The sequence below is a fragment of the Sus scrofa genome, chromosome 1, assembly GCF_000003025.6.
Source record: "Sus scrofa isolate TJ Tabasco breed Duroc chromosome 1, Sscrofa11.1, whole genome shotgun sequence".
Lineage (NCBI taxonomy): Eukaryota > Metazoa > Chordata > Mammalia > Artiodactyla > Suidae > Sus > Sus scrofa.
This window is the reverse complement of record NC_010443.5, coordinates 32,244,801-32,261,143: the sequence shown is the minus strand read 5'-3', so window position 1 is coordinate 32,261,143 and position 16,343 is coordinate 32,244,801. Positions and strand designations below refer to the sequence as shown.

Genomic DNA, 16,343 nt, shown 5'->3' with positions numbered 1-16,343 from the left:
TATGTAAAGAATTAGCACTTGTGTAAAACCCTCAATAAGTTGGGAACCGTAGAACCAAATTTTGTGTTGTTTACATTGCGACAAATAAAATCTCATTGCGTCCTATTGGCTTTTTAAAAATACAGTTTTTCTTTCTGTGAAGGATGTCGCTTTTTCTCTCAAAGGTTCAGGGCATTAAAGGATTAAAGGCACTTGAAGAAGAAATGTCAGGTAATACAAATACTGGCCGGCAGATTCAGTGTGCTCTTTCTTTGCTTTTCCTTTTTTTTTTTTTTTTTTTAATAGGTTTTAGCATGCAAACATTTAACTTGTCTATAAGTAACTTATGTCAGTTTTTGTGATTTCATTGTAAATGCCCGCAAGGAAGGACAGACACTGTAAACAGCGGGCCTGAGCAGTATCTATCTAGAATAGATGACTGTTCCTGGCCTTTGTCCTCCTGGTCCTGCATTGCCTTCATAAAACTGGGATTTATCACAATGTGAAGCTGAGCTTCTTCCTGTTCCCTCCCACGCATGCCTACAAATGGGGGCCTCCCAGCCTCCTTTGGCCCAGACTTTCTCTCTCACCTCCTCTGACAACACCCCTCGACTCAAGAGTTCACTTCACCCCCAGAGCTGATGTGATTATCATATTAGCACATACTCAGTGTTTACCAAAGTGCCTGGAATCAAATTGGGTTGATAAAATGGAATGATACACATGCAAGGTGTCCATATATACATTGTAACTTTACAGCCCTTCTCCCAGTCCTCTACCTTGAGAACAGGACTGGCTACTGATGTGTGTTCTCTGAGCAGGGAAATAGATTCGCCACATTAAATTATGTCTCACCATTAAGGAAAAGACGTCAACATATATTGTTTAAGGTTGGGCCACATACATAGAAAATAACTGTCTGAATAATAAGCATGGAGGAGGCCTTTGGAAATTGGCACTAAGCAGGCATGCATCAGGAGAGATTTAGGAAGGACTATTATGGATTGGTAGGTAAGGAAGGACTTCTTTTGTAGCTCTGGTTGTCTGCTTGTTTACTCTCTTTTCCTAAATGCACATATGCTGTATATGGTATGTTTTTCTCCTGATATTTCATATATAGGAATAAACACCTTCTCTTTCCAATGACATACTGAAACTGTGTAACATACGGCAGTTTCAAATACAAATACCTATAACTTTCAGTTTCTGAGAAAAACAGCTTAAAGCACTGTAGAGAGAAGTTGAAAAGTCGTTGTTGGAAATATGACTGGGAGTTCTTGCTGTGGCACAACAGGATTGGTGGCCTCTCTGTAGCACCAGGACATAGGTTCGATCCCTGGCCTGGCACAGTGGGTTAAAGGATCTGATGTTGCTGCAGCTGCGGCGTAGGTTGCAACTGCTGCTTGGGTCTGATCCCTGGCCCTGGAACTCCATGTGCCTCGGGGTGGCCAAAAAAGAAAAAAAGAAAAGAAAAGAAAACATGACTCAAGTAGGAATAATATTAAAAAATAATTCTTGGCTCCCAAATTTCAGTTAGATCAAGATTCTTTTACCTGGTAATTAAAAAAGACTTTACTGGTGAGATTTACAGATAATCCTGAAGTTTTTTAGTTATAATTTTTTCAGTTTCTTTCCCTTGCAGACAGATACTCATAAGAACAGCTTTCAAATATCAATATTTAATAATGAAGTTTCAGAACCTTGTCCTTTGGTTACAAAATGGCTATAAAAGATGTAGCATGACTAAACAGTGGAAGAGCATCTGTGTAATTGATATGTGCTTATTGTTATATGCTTATCGTAGGTTCATTATTGAGAATAGAAATTTGGATTTATAAGAACATAGAGAAACAGAATACAATATTAAGTCCATCCACCCTTCTTCAAGCCCACACTAATAGTTTGCTTTTTAGTACCCAGATGTCCACATGAAAAATTGGGATATATTCTAAAACATTCCAATTTTTTTTGTAAATTGTCTTTCCATAAATTGTCAAGTACTTCTTGAACTTACGTGCCTTTTCACGGAAACTGTGACATTTCTTGGTGTAACATTTTCCGTAAGGGTTCCACCACTTTATTAGGAAATCTTCCTGAAGTGTGTCTTTTGTGCTTAAAGACATGGTTCCAGAATTTGGAGGGATAAAGCATTTTTTCCCCCGGTTTTTACACTCATGATTTAATGCCCTCTTTCTCTCCACTCTTTTGAATGAAGGGACATTTATTTTATTTTTCTTTTCTTCCTCATCTATTTTGATGAGTTGTCAAACTTAGATCCTTTCTTAATGAATTGGAGGTCTCAGAAGAATTGATCATCTGTACAGTTTAATAGAGTCAGAATTGTACAGTGAGATTTTATTCTTTATCTTGAGTCAGATTTTTACAGCAAGGTTGCTCAGAAATCCAGATGTACATGTTTTCAGTTATAGATAGAGAAAAAAGCCAAACAATGACGCAGAGAAGAGAGTCTTCTGTCATAGTTAAGAATTATACTTTCCCATTGGAGACAACAATCAGGGCTGATATTTCAAAGTACATGGAGATGACGCAGCTGCTACGGCCTTATACTTGTTAGTTTTATTTCTTCCATTTGAACCATTATAATAAAAATTCAAACAGCTATCGCAGAGAGATATAGGCAACTGTTCTAACCACGATTTGTTCATAGCCAGGCCTGTGAAAAAGGAAAATATGAAAATTGAAATTTATGAACATCATATCATATCAGTTATTTCTTCTCATCGAGGTTACTTCGTATTCTAGTTTTTTAGCTAGGTAGTGCTCTTTATATTACTGAAAGGAACTTGTTAACCCCCTCATAGAACCCCATGAATATTTTGGATGATTCCTTATGAATGGTGTGAGTTGTTCTTTTTCCTGAAAGAAGAGTGCTTCGCAGGCCATTCTGGTGCCTCTGTGCTCTTTTGTTTTTGTTTTTGTTTTTTGCTGTTTAGGGCTGCATCAGTGGCATATGGAAGTTCCCAGGCTAGGGGTTGAATCAGAGCTGCAGCTGCTGGCCCGCACCACAGCCACAGCAACTCAGGATCCAAGTCACATCTGCGACCTACATCACAGCTCATGGTGACACCAGATCCTTAACCCACTGAGCAAGGCCAGGGATTGAACCCTCATCCTCATGGATACTAGTCGGGTTCTTAACCTTCTGATCCACAATGGGAACTCCACCCTAGCACTATTAATAAAAGGGTCTGATGACAAAATATGAGAAACCAAGGCATTTAAAATGTATTACCATAGAGCTTGGTTAAATAACTATTTTTCTGCACATTATTCTGATATTGTCATAAGCAGTTTCATGAAGTATCTACCTAATACCACACACAAATTGTGTTTAATAATATAGAACTCTGCAATGAGATGCTTGGGGTTTTTGCAAACAGACAAATTGAGTTCACATCTTGTTATTGTCACACACTCTCTGAGAGATTTTGGCCAAGTTACTTTTCTGAACTTAAGTTTTTTCACCTGTGCAGTGGGCATAATAATAGTACCCACCTCACAGAGCTGTGGTAGGCGTTAAAGAAATGAGTAAATGTAAAGCACTTAGCAAGTGCCTTGTATATAATAGGCGTCCATTAAATGTTAGTATCTGTTAGGAATTTTAACCCACTACGTGATTGTTTTTGTGAGATGGGGAAGGGTGAAGAGGAGCTTACACCTTAAACTATTCAAGTTAATTACATACTCTTGTATTCCCAAATGGGTAAAAGATGGCTACTTTCTAGCTCCTTCTGAACTGTGGCTGTTCAGGGCAAAAAACATCTATTCAGTAGAATTCCACATATATATATATGTATATATAGTTTTGTTTTCTAAATGAAAAAATCTAGACACATGAATTTCTTAGTTTTTTGAGTTGAAAAATTATGTATATAAAAACTCTTATGAAATCTATGGAAGTGAAATTACATTTGATTGTATGTCGAAGGAATCATCTTTATTGAAAAAAACCACAACTATGCAGTATGAAGGCCATTCTTGGAAATCCTGGGCTAGGAGTAGCCATAAACCTACAGTGTGAAATTACAGCCTTTCAAAACTGAGTAAAACCTTAGTGACCTTGAACTCAGACTCCATCCCCTCTTTGAGGTTAAATGATGTGCAAATTATTTGCACAATTAAAAGCCAACTTAAAAATTCCTTTCTTGAATTTCTCAGTTGTTTTCTAATCTTTTATTATGGTTAATTCAATTTTAATGCTTATGAAAAAAAAAAAAGTCTCTGACATTTATAGCCTCCTCCCTTGGACTGCAGGATCTCCTGAGATACACACTGTTACTTAGCTAATGACACATTTTATGTCTTTTATTTTATTTTATTTTATTTTATTTTTATTTTTATTTTCTTGCTTTTTAGGGTCGCAGCAGTGGCATATGGAGGTTCCCAGGCTAGGAGTCCAATTGGAGCTACAGCTGCTGGCCTACACCACAACCACAGCAACGCCAGATCCGAGCTGCACCTGTGACCCACACCATAGCTCAGGGCAACGCCAATCTTTAACCCACTGAGGGAGGCCAGGGATTGAACTGGAAACCTCATGGTTCCTAGTCGGATTTGTTATCGCTGCACCACGATGGGAACGCCTGTATTTTATTCCTTTTTTAAAAAAATTTATTCCATTTATAGTTGTCCAATGATCATCACAATCCAGTTTTCTAGGATTTCCATCCCACAACCGCAGCGCATCCCCCTCCTGTATTTTATTCTTTTCTTTTTTTTTTTTTTTTTTTGTCTTTTGTCTTTTGTTGTTGTTGTTGTTGCTATTTCTTGGGCCGCTCCCGCGGCATATGGAGGTTCCCAGGCTAGGGGTTGAATCGGAGCTGTAGCCACCAGCCTACGCCAGAGCCACAGCAACGTGGGATCCGAGCCGCGTCTGCAACCTACACCACAGCTCACGGCAACGCTGGATCGTTAACCCACTGAGCAAGGGCAGGGAGCGAACCCACAACCTCATGGTTCCTAGTCGGATTCGTTAACCACTGCGCCACGACGGGAACTCCCTGTATTTTATTCTTAATTGTATGTTTTCATTAGTAGCGCTAACTGGGACTGTGTAATAAAGTGAAGTTGGTAGGGTTCATCACACAGAATGTTATCTCTTGACTGCTGCATTGGAGCAGGGGGCGGGGTGGGGTTTTTGCTTGGAGGTAACAAGTATAAGCAATAAGTCAAGATGGGGGCTAGCAGGGCCCAAAATTGGAAGAGGAGGAGGTGAGATTGCTAGTTGGTGCTGGAAAGACTGAGGCATGTATAGATACAGTACTCAGTCTTATCTCCTTTCCCTCCTCCCAAACACTACCTACTCTGCAACTACAGATTTAAACTTTATAATGAATTTACCTGATTTACAGATGAAGATATCAAAACTCTGACAAAGAAGCCAAAATTTCAGAACTGGTAATTCCTGGTAGTACCCTGACAGATCTGGGATTGAAACCACTGGCTTTTTATTTCGAAAGATTGTATCACTGCACAGTGTCAGGACTGGGGAAGGCCAGGAGTTACTCACTTTCCTCAGTGAAGAGTTTCAGGAGTTCTCTTGTGGTACAGTGGGTTAAGGGGCCAGCGATGTCACTGCTGCAGCTCTAGTTGCTGCTGTGTCTTGGGTTCCCTGGGAACTTCCACAGGCCATGGGTGCAGGGACCCCCCCCCCCCGCCAAAAAAAGGTGTTCACTGCAAATATTTCTTCAACAGAAAAAGTAATACTTAGGATTTAAAAAATTAACAATATTTATTCTTCAGACAGCACACTCCTTTTTGTTCAGAGGAGTAGGAAGTAGACACCCTGCATCCAAAATCCTGCTAAGTTTCATTCTCATCCAATGCCCTCTCCTTCCAACGCCTGGCAAATGGGTGTGAGTGCCCAGCTGGGAAGTCAATGAGTAAAGTAAGAATTTAGATGGTGTTTAGATGGTATTCCTGGCACTGTGAGCAGTCTTTTCTTCCCATAGTGTCATAAAACAAGGCTCTTCCCCACACAGGATAACAGCTCTGGAACAATTATATGAAATCTGATCTCATGTCCTGATGTTCAAAACATATCATATCTTGAAATCACTTGTTTTACTGTCCCTGAATTCGCTAAACCACTTGTGGTTTCTTTCAGAAAGAGGCCATCATCGCCGATCTTCTCAGTGGTGCTTCTAGATTTGGGGCATTTTCTGGGCTGCTGATAATACTTGATGCTCTGATTTGAAAATTCATAGTATTGATTTAATGCATGAAGAGAGCAGCAAAGCAGTGTTTCAGAAAGCAGGTATTTAACTTTAAAAGATGTGCTGTAAAGTGCAGACAATTGATGTTCTCTTTTAACCTTCCCCAACCCCCACCCTGGTCATTTCTACAGTTCTGGCAGTTTTTTAAGTAGTTCCTGGTACTTCATTCAAGTTGTGTTTTCCGTGTTGTGCAAAGTCAGGTTCCCAATTCCCAAAACAAAGAAACAAAAATCTCCTGGGGATAAAAGAAAGCTCTTCCTCTTTAAATAGCAGACAGAAAATATGAGGCATTTTTTTTTCCCCTTTGGATTTCCCTGTGTAATTACCGTATTTGTCTGCAGGAGAAAGGACTCCTTGTGGTTTCTTCTCGATTACCTTTCTTAAAGACACATCCACGTATCCGCATCGCGCACGTGGCTTTCCTCCCGGGGTCAGAGCTCCCAGTTTTGTGAGAATTCGGCGAGCATATGGCCACTTGTTTCCCCGAAAGCCAGTCCCGGAGCGGTAGGAGCGGTGGCGTTGGGCTGGAGTCCGGGGAGGTGGAGCCTTTTTGCTCGCTGCAGCCGGTCCCCCCCTCCTCCGCCTCTGTCTCTGCCGTCGGTCGCCGCGCATCCTGTGCATCGGCTCTTCGTGCTCCGCGTGCAGCTCCGGCTCCGCGGCGGGGAAGAGGCAGGGTGTGCTCGCAGACCGTGGGGTAAACTGCAGTCGCTCTTTGGGGAGCCCCGGGAGAACACCTGGAAGGAGGGAGAACACCGGTACCATGGGCCAGCTCTGCTGCTTTCCTTTCTCAAGAGAGGAGGAAAAAATCAGTAAGTGTGGTTTGTACTGTGCCGAATCCTAAGTCCTTGGCTATTTTGTGTGGCTGTCTTCTGGGGGTAGTTTTGGTTTTTTTCTTGCGGGAAAGACTGTGGAATAAGGAGCTGTGATTTTTCCTGTGCATTTCTTAAAAGGGCTGGTAGGTGTGTAGTTAATAATTAACTGTCAAAGTACAATAACTCAATGAATGAGGTTTTGTTCGAGATAGAAAATACGGAAAAGTCGTTTTTCATTTCCTCCTGTTGGTAGTCTTACAGCTCATTTTTATCACGCTCTCTAGAGTCAGAATTTAGTTTTGAGTTTCTTTGTATCACTGAATACAATTTGGTATATTACACAAGCCAGACTATTTTTCTTCTCTGAAATTGGGATGTTTTCAGAGTCCTGCTCAATGATTACATATAGAGAAGTCAAGCTGGCTCAAAAATGACATATAGTATACATTTGCAGGTATTTTCTTGTGTCCTCTGCTTTGTTCTCTGTGGAGGGGATTCCGGTGTGACTGTAAAACCCCTCCAAACAAGTGATGCCACTTTGATTTCTGCAAAAACCACACTGAATATTTTCAAACTAGTGTCAGGCAGGTTGCATACCTGCTTATAGCCCAGAAAACAGAACTTAAAGTGATAACACTGACATTGAAATTTCTTCCTCACTGGCTTATGTGCATTCACTTACATTTCAACTTTGTTAAAAACAGTGCTGGCATTTTATGTAGTAGGCTGAACAGAATTTGCCTTACGCTAGTTGCCTCCAGATACTGAATTTTTACTTCTTTTTCGATAAAATGTTTGCAGACATACGTACCAAAATTTGCAGCCACATTTCTGTCACGTCAGTGCTTTATTTAAATAAATTTAAATAGGTCAACAGAATCTCATGCTATCTGGTTCAGATACTCAGAGATCCACATCTGGCTTGTATTTCCTGCTGCTTGTTCCTCAGGAAACTAGCCAGGGACAGATTTAAAAATAATTAATACATATCCTATACCTAGTCCCTTGGGAAACAAGCCGGTTTTGACAAGAAATCTTCTGGGAGTGCTTTGGAATAAATATTGGGAGACTTTGGAGCATTTGCTTATTAAGAAGAGCCCATAGCTGTGCTCTAAATTTTACTTGTGAAAATGGTACATGACAGTCCCGATCTTCAATCCTGAGATGACTTTACAACCGAATTGTTTTCTGACAATGAGCATTGTTATTCATCTGGCAGCATGAAACTTTTCAGATATTTGTCGTAATGATTCATTTGTAGTTCTTGAGGATTGGGGTGGATGGGTTGATCCTTAAGGTAGATGGAGCTTTCTATCGGAACATCCTCCGTCTGGGCAGATCTAGGGGATGTGAATTCTCTCCTCATCTTTCTCCACTTCCTGTTCCACTGCTCCAGGTTTTCTTGGAGTACCTGCTTTCCTTCTGTTCCACTTCTCTTCTTCTCCTGTCTGTAAGCAGCCTTTTCTCTTCAAACCCTATCTGTCAGCAGACATCTCAGCTCCACCTGAAGAAGTCAAGTTTCACCTCAGCGAGGAAAACACTCTTTTCCGTCTTTCTTATTTGGAATCACCAGAGAGCAAAGTCTTCTGTTTTACGTACAGTGCTTGTCAGTCTTGATCGACAGGAAGCATTTTGGAGGGTTTCTTTTCTCAAGCTGCAACATTTTAAAAAGCAATGAAGATAAGACCCTGCCTGAAATGACGTTCTAGTCCGGCAAAGCACCTGTGTCCGCTTTCCTCTCGCTGCCCTCTGGTGTTCCCCATCCTCGCCCCATTATTCTTTCTTCTGTCTTTGATTTTTGCCATTGCTTCACTGTGTTTCCCCTCCTGATCTGCTCCACATCCCATCAGCTGTTTTCTGGTGCCGTGTTTACTTTCTCTGCTACAGGATCGTCTAAAGAGAAGGTTCTCTGCCAAGCCCTGCTGTGTTGCTGGTAGTACTTGTCTGCCAGTGCTTACAAAGGGGACTTGAGGGAAAAAGGCAGAGAAGTCATTAGTAAGCATGCCTCAAGGCACATGCAAATTAGCACTCACTGTAAATATCCAGTTCATCAGTTGTGTTGACAGCATGTAAAAGAATCCACGATTGGGAGAATCTGATCTTATTCCTGGGTTGGACAGTAACCTCCTTGGTCTTCCTCATCTTTGTGACCCCACCTAGGAGCCTGGTTAGTCTGCTCTGAGCCACATGCTTAGAGAGGACCTACCAGGAGCAGAGCAAGAAAATGCTTGTGCCTCTACCCTTCTGCTTCTGCTATAAAGGACCATGACCCTAGACTGTACCTTTAGAGCAGATCAAATGCAGAGTTAATGGAGTTTTTGGTGAAAGTTTAAATTTGTGGATGTCGTTTTCAAAACACAGGCGAGTTGGAAAGCCCATCCTCTGTAGCCCTGCAGAAATACAGAAAGGATGTACCCTGCTGGCCAAGTGGTAAGAATCAAGACATCCTTTCCCCTCCTGGTGCTGTTTCATCCTGCCTTTTGCCCTCGGTGGTGGTGGTAGATGGAAAGTGTTCTCATTTCATTGATTTATCAGTGCTACTATTCGAATCTATTAATAGCAAACAAAATGAGTTTTTTTCAGTCAACTTGTTGTGCAAGAGCCTGTGTTTGTGTGGAAAGTTAACTCTGCATAACCAGAAAGCTTGATAATGGGATGGATAGTCAAATACCATAGAACTCAACATGGTTTATTTTTCATTGAATGCAGCACAAAGCAGCCGGACCCTTTTTGTTTAAATCCCAGCAGTTAAACATTTTCTCAAACTGTATGCTTTTGGGCCACACTCAGTAGGTTATATGGACAATAAATGCGTATTTCTTGGAAGATTAAGTGCTTCCTTTTGCTCCACAGGAACATACTTACATTACACATCCCTGTGGATACTGTAGGATAACCAAATGTAGGTGGTGTCCAGTGTAGTTTTTGCTGACTTCTTCCATAGCACTCTTGGTCTTTGAATTACCTAATTCTCACAGTGAGCTTCCTGAAAAGACTATCCATGAACACAAGTGCTGTTGCCCAGGTTTACTGGCCCTTGCAGTTTTATCAGTTTCACCAAATAAACCTGAAAAGAAAACATAATAACCAAAGAGACACCCCGACATCCCTAGGACTAATTTAGAAAGCATTTTACTTTCTCCCTTTTTCTTTTTTCTTTTCTTTTTTTTTTTTACTTGCTCGTTTCTTATTGCAGATTTTCCCATTTTGGAGTACATTTATTTTATGTAGATGAAATAGGGGAATGTCTAGAGATGAGCCATACTTCCTCCTGTGGTAGTTTCCTGCCACTGGAGGTCTTCAAGCATACGATGAGAGCCATTTGCAGGGATGTGTTGGGGCCGAATGGAACAGCTCTTGGATGGATACAGTGACAATTCAGTTACTCTCTAGCCTTGATTTTCCCTGACCCTGAAAATAAAAGTATTAGTATTCTATTTTAACAAGACACATATTTTAATTTTGTAAGTATGTGTTTAAACAATACACATTTTACTTCTATATATGAAATGTGTTTCAGAATAGTCTTTTTGTGTGGGATGAGTTACATAGACCATTAATTTTATAAATATGAGTCATATCTCAAGATAGTTTATTTCTGATGATTTGGAATTTGATGATATAACATCAATGTATGAATGGAGGTAAACTGTGTTAATTTCATGTCTGGTGAATGCTTAGATTTTTGAACCTTAATTCCTGTGGTGCTTATTATTCAGTTATACCCAGGGAAGTCTGTGTTCAGTGGTTCCAGTTCTCCTAAAATCCTACAGCCTTAGTCTATGCTCTTCTCATTTGCCCTTAGATACACAGATCTCAAGGTTAACTTTCATATGTGTGCTCAGTCTCATCTCATAGATTTCAAGCACCCCACCTACAGGACGCAAGTCATATTCCTGTCTTCATAGCATCAGGTCCTAACAGGTCCTCACTGAGACATGACAACAGGGGCCCCGGGAAATGTACTCCCATCAGTGACAGCAACATTCATTTCCTTCCTTGTCTGCAGAAATGTGTTTCTCCAGGGGATACAGCATGACTCAGGTCTGTTGCTATGTGGCCTACCCCTTGGCATTTAGTTTTTACTGTAGAAAGGGTACAGGACCGGGAGAAAGGAGACCTGGATGGTGAACCCAGCTCTGCTACCAGCATCTCGTCTGATTCTGGGCAAGTTGCTAACATCGCTGAGCCTCATTTCTTCATATTTAAGAAGTGGGGGGGTTGAACTACCATGATCTTAAAAATTTCTTCACTTGTTTCCCCATGGGTCCCTTAGAGCTAAGAGTCTAGGAAATAAATATTATAGATATGAGGTGGTTCTTTCTTCTTCCTAGTCTCCCCCAACCCTTCATCCTTGTTCTCTTCCTTTTAGTTTATTGAATGCTTACGGTGTACCATGTACTATGCCAAGATCATTGGAAAACTGCTTATGAAATGACACTCGTATAAAATAAATGCTTCCCATCTGTCTGCTTTAAGAGAGGAAGTGGCTGAAAGCTGATAGCTTGAGGGACTTCTCAGTTGTCGTCCTCCAAGGCTGTTAGTCCTCCAAGAGCTGGAACGAGGCTGGGACCCCAGGCAGCTCATTTCTGGAGCAGCAAAGCCAGTGGTGCCCTGTGTAACCTGAGACTACATTTTGGATAAGATTTCTGTGAGTAATAACATGGTGGCAGCAGTAATGTGCAACAGAAAATATTTAACCATGGTCACGAAGATTAGATTTTTTTCTTTGTGAAATCATGTACACCGAAGATGTTTATGTTTCTGAAATTAAGGATAGGAACAGTAGAGCAAGTGCTAATAGTGGCTATTCCTGTCTTACCTCCCTGATTCCCTTTGTTACTCCATAGGCTATAGAGTGACTGAATTTCCTTCTGTTGCTGATTTTGTGATCAAATGCTGAGTAATTTTCACTAGGAGCACAAAGGTTGTAGTTTCCCAGCCCCTAGTGCTCTCGGGCTGCTGAGAGCTCTACCCAGATGCCCTGTCAAGCAATGTGATGTGACCTGTCCCTATGTGTTCTTTCTTGGGGGCCATGTAAAAGAAGGAGTGGGGAGTCTCGTGTATATAAAGGTTTCGGCTAATAAAAGAAAGCTTCCTGTGTTCTCCTTTCCTGGATATTCACATTTAACAAGACTGAATTATCCCAAGTGATCTTGGGAAGTATTTGTTGTAAGATAACGAAGTAAGCTGAGGTATTGGCTTAGCCCCAAATAGTCTTTAAGGGAGTAATTCCAGGCAACTAGTAAACTCAGGGTATCTGATAAATCACTTCTTACAGATAGTTGCCTTCTGTTTAACTAAATTCGCCCTGCCTAATATACAGGTCTTTGAGCTTTCATCCACCAGCTTCTAATGTCCATGGTAAAGAAATTCAGGGAGTTCCCATCGTGGTTTAGTGGTTCACAAACCCGACTAGTATCCAAGAGGATTCGGGTTCGATCCCTGGCCTCGCTCAATGGGTTAAGGATCCGATGTTGCTGTGAGTGGTAGTGTAAGTCACAGACACGACTTGGATCTGGTGTTGCTGTGGCTGTGGTGTAGGCCAGAAGCTCCGATTTGACTCCTAGCCTGGGAACCTCCATATGCTTCAGGTGCAGTCCTAAAAAGACCAAAAAAAAAAAAAAAAAAAAAAAAAAAGGGAGTTCCCGTCATGGCTCAGTGGTTAAGGACTCCGCCTTGGAAGCATGAGGTTGCGGGTTCGATCCCTTGCCTCGCTCAGCAGCTTAAGGACCCGGCATTGCCGCGAGCTGTGTTGTAGGTCCCAGACTCGGCTGGGATCTGGCAGAGCTGGGGCTCTGGCGTAGGTCGGTGGCTACAGCTCCCATTCGACCCCGAGCCTGGGACCCTCCTTATGCCCTGGGTGTGGCCACAGGGAATGGCAAAAAAAAAAAAAAAAAAAAACCCAAAAAACCAAAAAAAAAAAAAAAAAAAGGAGTTCCCATCGTGGCGCAGTGGTTAACGAATCCGACTAGGAACCATGAGGTTGCGGGTTCGATCCCTGCCCTTGCTCAATGGGTTAACGATCCGGCGTTGCCGTGAGCTGTGGTGTAGGTTGCAGACGCGGCTCGGATCCCGCATTGCTGTGGCTCTGGTGTAGGCTGGTGGCTACAGCTCCGATTCAACCCCTAGCCTGGGAACCTCCATATGCCGCGGGAGCGGCCCAAGAAATAGCAACAACAACAACAACAAAAAGACAAAAGACAAAAAAAAAAAAAAAAAAAAATTTTCAAAAAAGGCCCAAACTCTCAGTGCTGAAAGCAGGGGACTTTGGAGGCAGGTGGACTCAGCTTGCATCCTTGGCTGTACCACTTAGTATTCTAAGTAACTTCTCTAAGCCTCCGTACCCTCATCTTAAATATCTATTTATTGTGAGAATGAAATAAGCTATGGCTATAAAATGCCTGACACTGTGGTTGGAATAATTCTCTTGACCCAGTAAATAGGATTTCTCTGTAACAAATGAGAGTGTACTGTACAAATGTTACATCTAAGAAATCAGCTTGGCAGACTATGGTTTTATTTTCATCATGTCCAGGAGGGGAAAAGAGGGACTTGGGATTTCCGACTTTGGATCGTGGAGTGGACGTCCAGCATTTTTCTGTGTAGCTTCCGTCCCTCTGGGGGCCTCCCTCTCCCTCTCCTTGGGTTTCTGTCCATCACGAGGTCTTGCTTTCCTGCCCTGAGAGGGATACATGGTCCAAGTGGAGTTAACCAGTCTTTCTATAAAGATTTGATAAGAGGGTCTGTCTTCCTTTTGGGTTGTGAATGGAAAGCTGTAAGCTTCAGATTGATGGCTGGCAGGGAGTGAAGGGGAGTCTTCCTGAGAAGGAACATGGCGCAGAAGGAGGGGGCCAGAGAAGGAAAGAGGAGATGATCCTGAAGATATTGTTGGAGCCTCTGAGCTCAGCCGAAGTAGGACCCTCTCTGTTATATTGAAGCAATAAATCGTCCTTGTTTAACTTGCTTGGGTTAAGTTTTTGTCGCCTTCAACCAAAAGGCTTCCGTTATATTCTAGAGGACACTCCGTGTATGTAAGAGCAGCCCCATTCTGGAACAAATCTTTTAAACCTAGTGAAGAGGTAAAAAGTCTTTGATTTCTTCGGACCTTTCATGTTCCACCTTAGTGGCCATAAAATTTAGCCTTAAGTGAGAGCTGTTATGAAGACTAATTCAGTTCACTTCAACTAGGAAACATCGTGGAGCACATCACATTTGGAAAGTTCGGAGCCAAGGGTTAGGAAGATACAGTGAAGATACATGATCTGTATTGTTGAAGGGTTTCTTTCTTTTTTCCATGTTTAAAGTGTTATTGAAGTATAGTTGTTGTGATAATTTCTGCTGTACAACAAAGTGATACAGTTATACGTATACACACATTCATTCGTTTTCAGATTCTTTTCCCATACACATTTTTGAAGGAGGTATATTGGATCCCAACACTTTTCATGCCCTGAAAGGAAAAAGCCAATAGGAAGGATCTTGATGTTCTCAGTCCAACAAGCAAACCCCACCCCTTCCATACCAGGGAAGTTACAGAGCTAAGTCAGCCAAATAGTGAAAGTGAGTTAATTCCCTATTACAGAAGCTCCTGTCACACAGCGGTTACAGCTTGACATGGGCAAACAGTTTCTACAACAAACAGTTTAGCAGATAAAATTTCCTTTAAACAAGCATTTATAATGTCAGAGGTACAAATTAATAGATCTTGGAACTATTAAAACCAGCCTTTGCATTGTATAGTAATGTTCTTTGCCCTTAGCAAATAGTCAGAGGCAAAAACTGAATTATATGATGAAAATATAAAGAATAATTGTAGTTTTAATTTAAAGTTATGCTAGCTAGGACATAAATAATGTTAATTTTACTAAAGGTTGAGGCAGAGGCTTATAATTTTGTTTCTACACACTGCCCCCTAGACTTACAAATTTAGTCAAGAACATTTGTAAACCTCAGATATGTATACAGAAAAATTATCTTTATAGGAAGAAAGTGACATGAAAACAGGATGTTTAGCGTACATAGAGAGAAGATTTCATATTCTCCAGAGAGAGAAGTCACCCAGTTGGTAAGAATCCCATGGTAAAGACTGATTCACTTTTTTTACGTGTCTCAGCGGCCCCTCCCCACCCTTTGTGGTTAGATCGTTGGTGTTGGCATTTGCCATGTGAATTACATCAGGTTTCAATTTGATGTCTTACATCTGACTGTTAGAGCAAAAATAAAATTCACACTTTCTAAGCATTTAAAATATTCAGCTAAAGTTAGCTGCGAAGCTCAGCTTTTCCCGAGTTTTGATTGATGCTTATGATAGCTAATAAACTGGCAAGCAGATGATGTGTTAATCTAAAACTTTCTATCTAGATCTGTAGCAGTCAGACCTTATTTAGAATTCTGACAATGGGGAGTGTGTCTTGAGGAGGAAGGCCAGGGTGGCGAGGAGCCTGGAAACCACAGCATAAGAGGAAGACTGAAGGACTCCAGGTGCTTAGCTTGGATGGTAAATTGTCTTCAGCCATTTGGAGGATTCTTTAATGTGGAAGGGAAAGAAGTTATTCTGTATGGCTTCAGGGGGCTAACATTGGGACAGTGAGTGTTCATTTTAACACATTTTGGTGATTTTGGAAGCCAAATGATATAGATATGTTAAACCCAGTAGTATTCGAATTATGCTTGGATAACTTTGGTTATAAATAATGAAAATACTGAAAGGGAGTTCTAAAACACAAAGACTTTATCATAGTCAGATTTTGCATTAATCATTTTTATTACCTAAGAGGATATTTTGAGGCAGAGTTTTTCGAACTGTTTTAAGCCACCAACCTCTTTCTTTAAATAGAAGACCAACATTTTTTTTGAAAAAAAGTATGCCTCTTTATTATTTCATATTTTATAGTGACTATTAATGGCTCTTTTAATTAGTACCTATAGGCTCAGTAACCTTGCTTTAAATGTAAATCAGCTATAAAGGAAAAAATAAAAACCATTAAAAAAAACCCAAATGTAATGTACAACTTTGGGTTCTTGTCTAGGTACACTGTTGTATTACTGATGTGCCACATAAAATGTTGATTATTGAACTCCGTAGTAACAGTGGGCGATTGGTATCAACAGGTCCTAGAGATAACAAGCTAAGATATATTACCTATTGTATGATTGTCTTTATGAATGAGATTTTGTGAAAACATTTTGTCCAAATTTACATCTGTTTTAAATTAATTTTCTATAGTATGGGTAGAGTAAATTTAAAATAAAAATTCATTGTGATACATTCATACCGTGTAATGTACACCATATACTTAATCTTCAATGTAAA

At 40.9% G+C, this 16,343-nt stretch overlaps 1 protein-coding gene and 1 long non-coding RNA gene across 8 annotated transcripts in view; one reads left to right on the top strand and one right to left on the bottom strand.

Moving 5' to 3' along the window:
- Positions 1–16,343, top strand: part of AKAP7 (A-kinase anchoring protein 7) — a 141,093-nt gene that overhangs the window by 101,010 nt on the left and 23,740 nt on the right. For 3 of the 7 annotated variants that reach the window (XR_002342908.1, XR_002342904.1, XR_002342907.1), the window contains exon 8: positions 6,107–7,024. The exons of 2 other annotated variants lie outside the window; for them this stretch is intronic. The gene's annotated coding sequence lies outside the window, so the exon portion shown is untranslated. Of the gene's footprint in view, positions 1–6,106; positions 7,025–9,388; positions 9,458–16,343 lie in introns of those variants that run through there. 2 more of the 7 variants (XR_002342909.1, XR_002342906.1) reach the window with 2 other exon arrangements.
- On the bottom strand, positions 1,003–6,736 carry LOC106508847. The gene is made up of 2 exons (XR_001305924.2): positions 5,510–6,736; positions 1,003–2,653 (listed from the first exon to the last, which is right to left on the bottom strand). It is a non-coding gene; the product is annotated as an uncharacterized LOC106508847 (long non-coding RNA).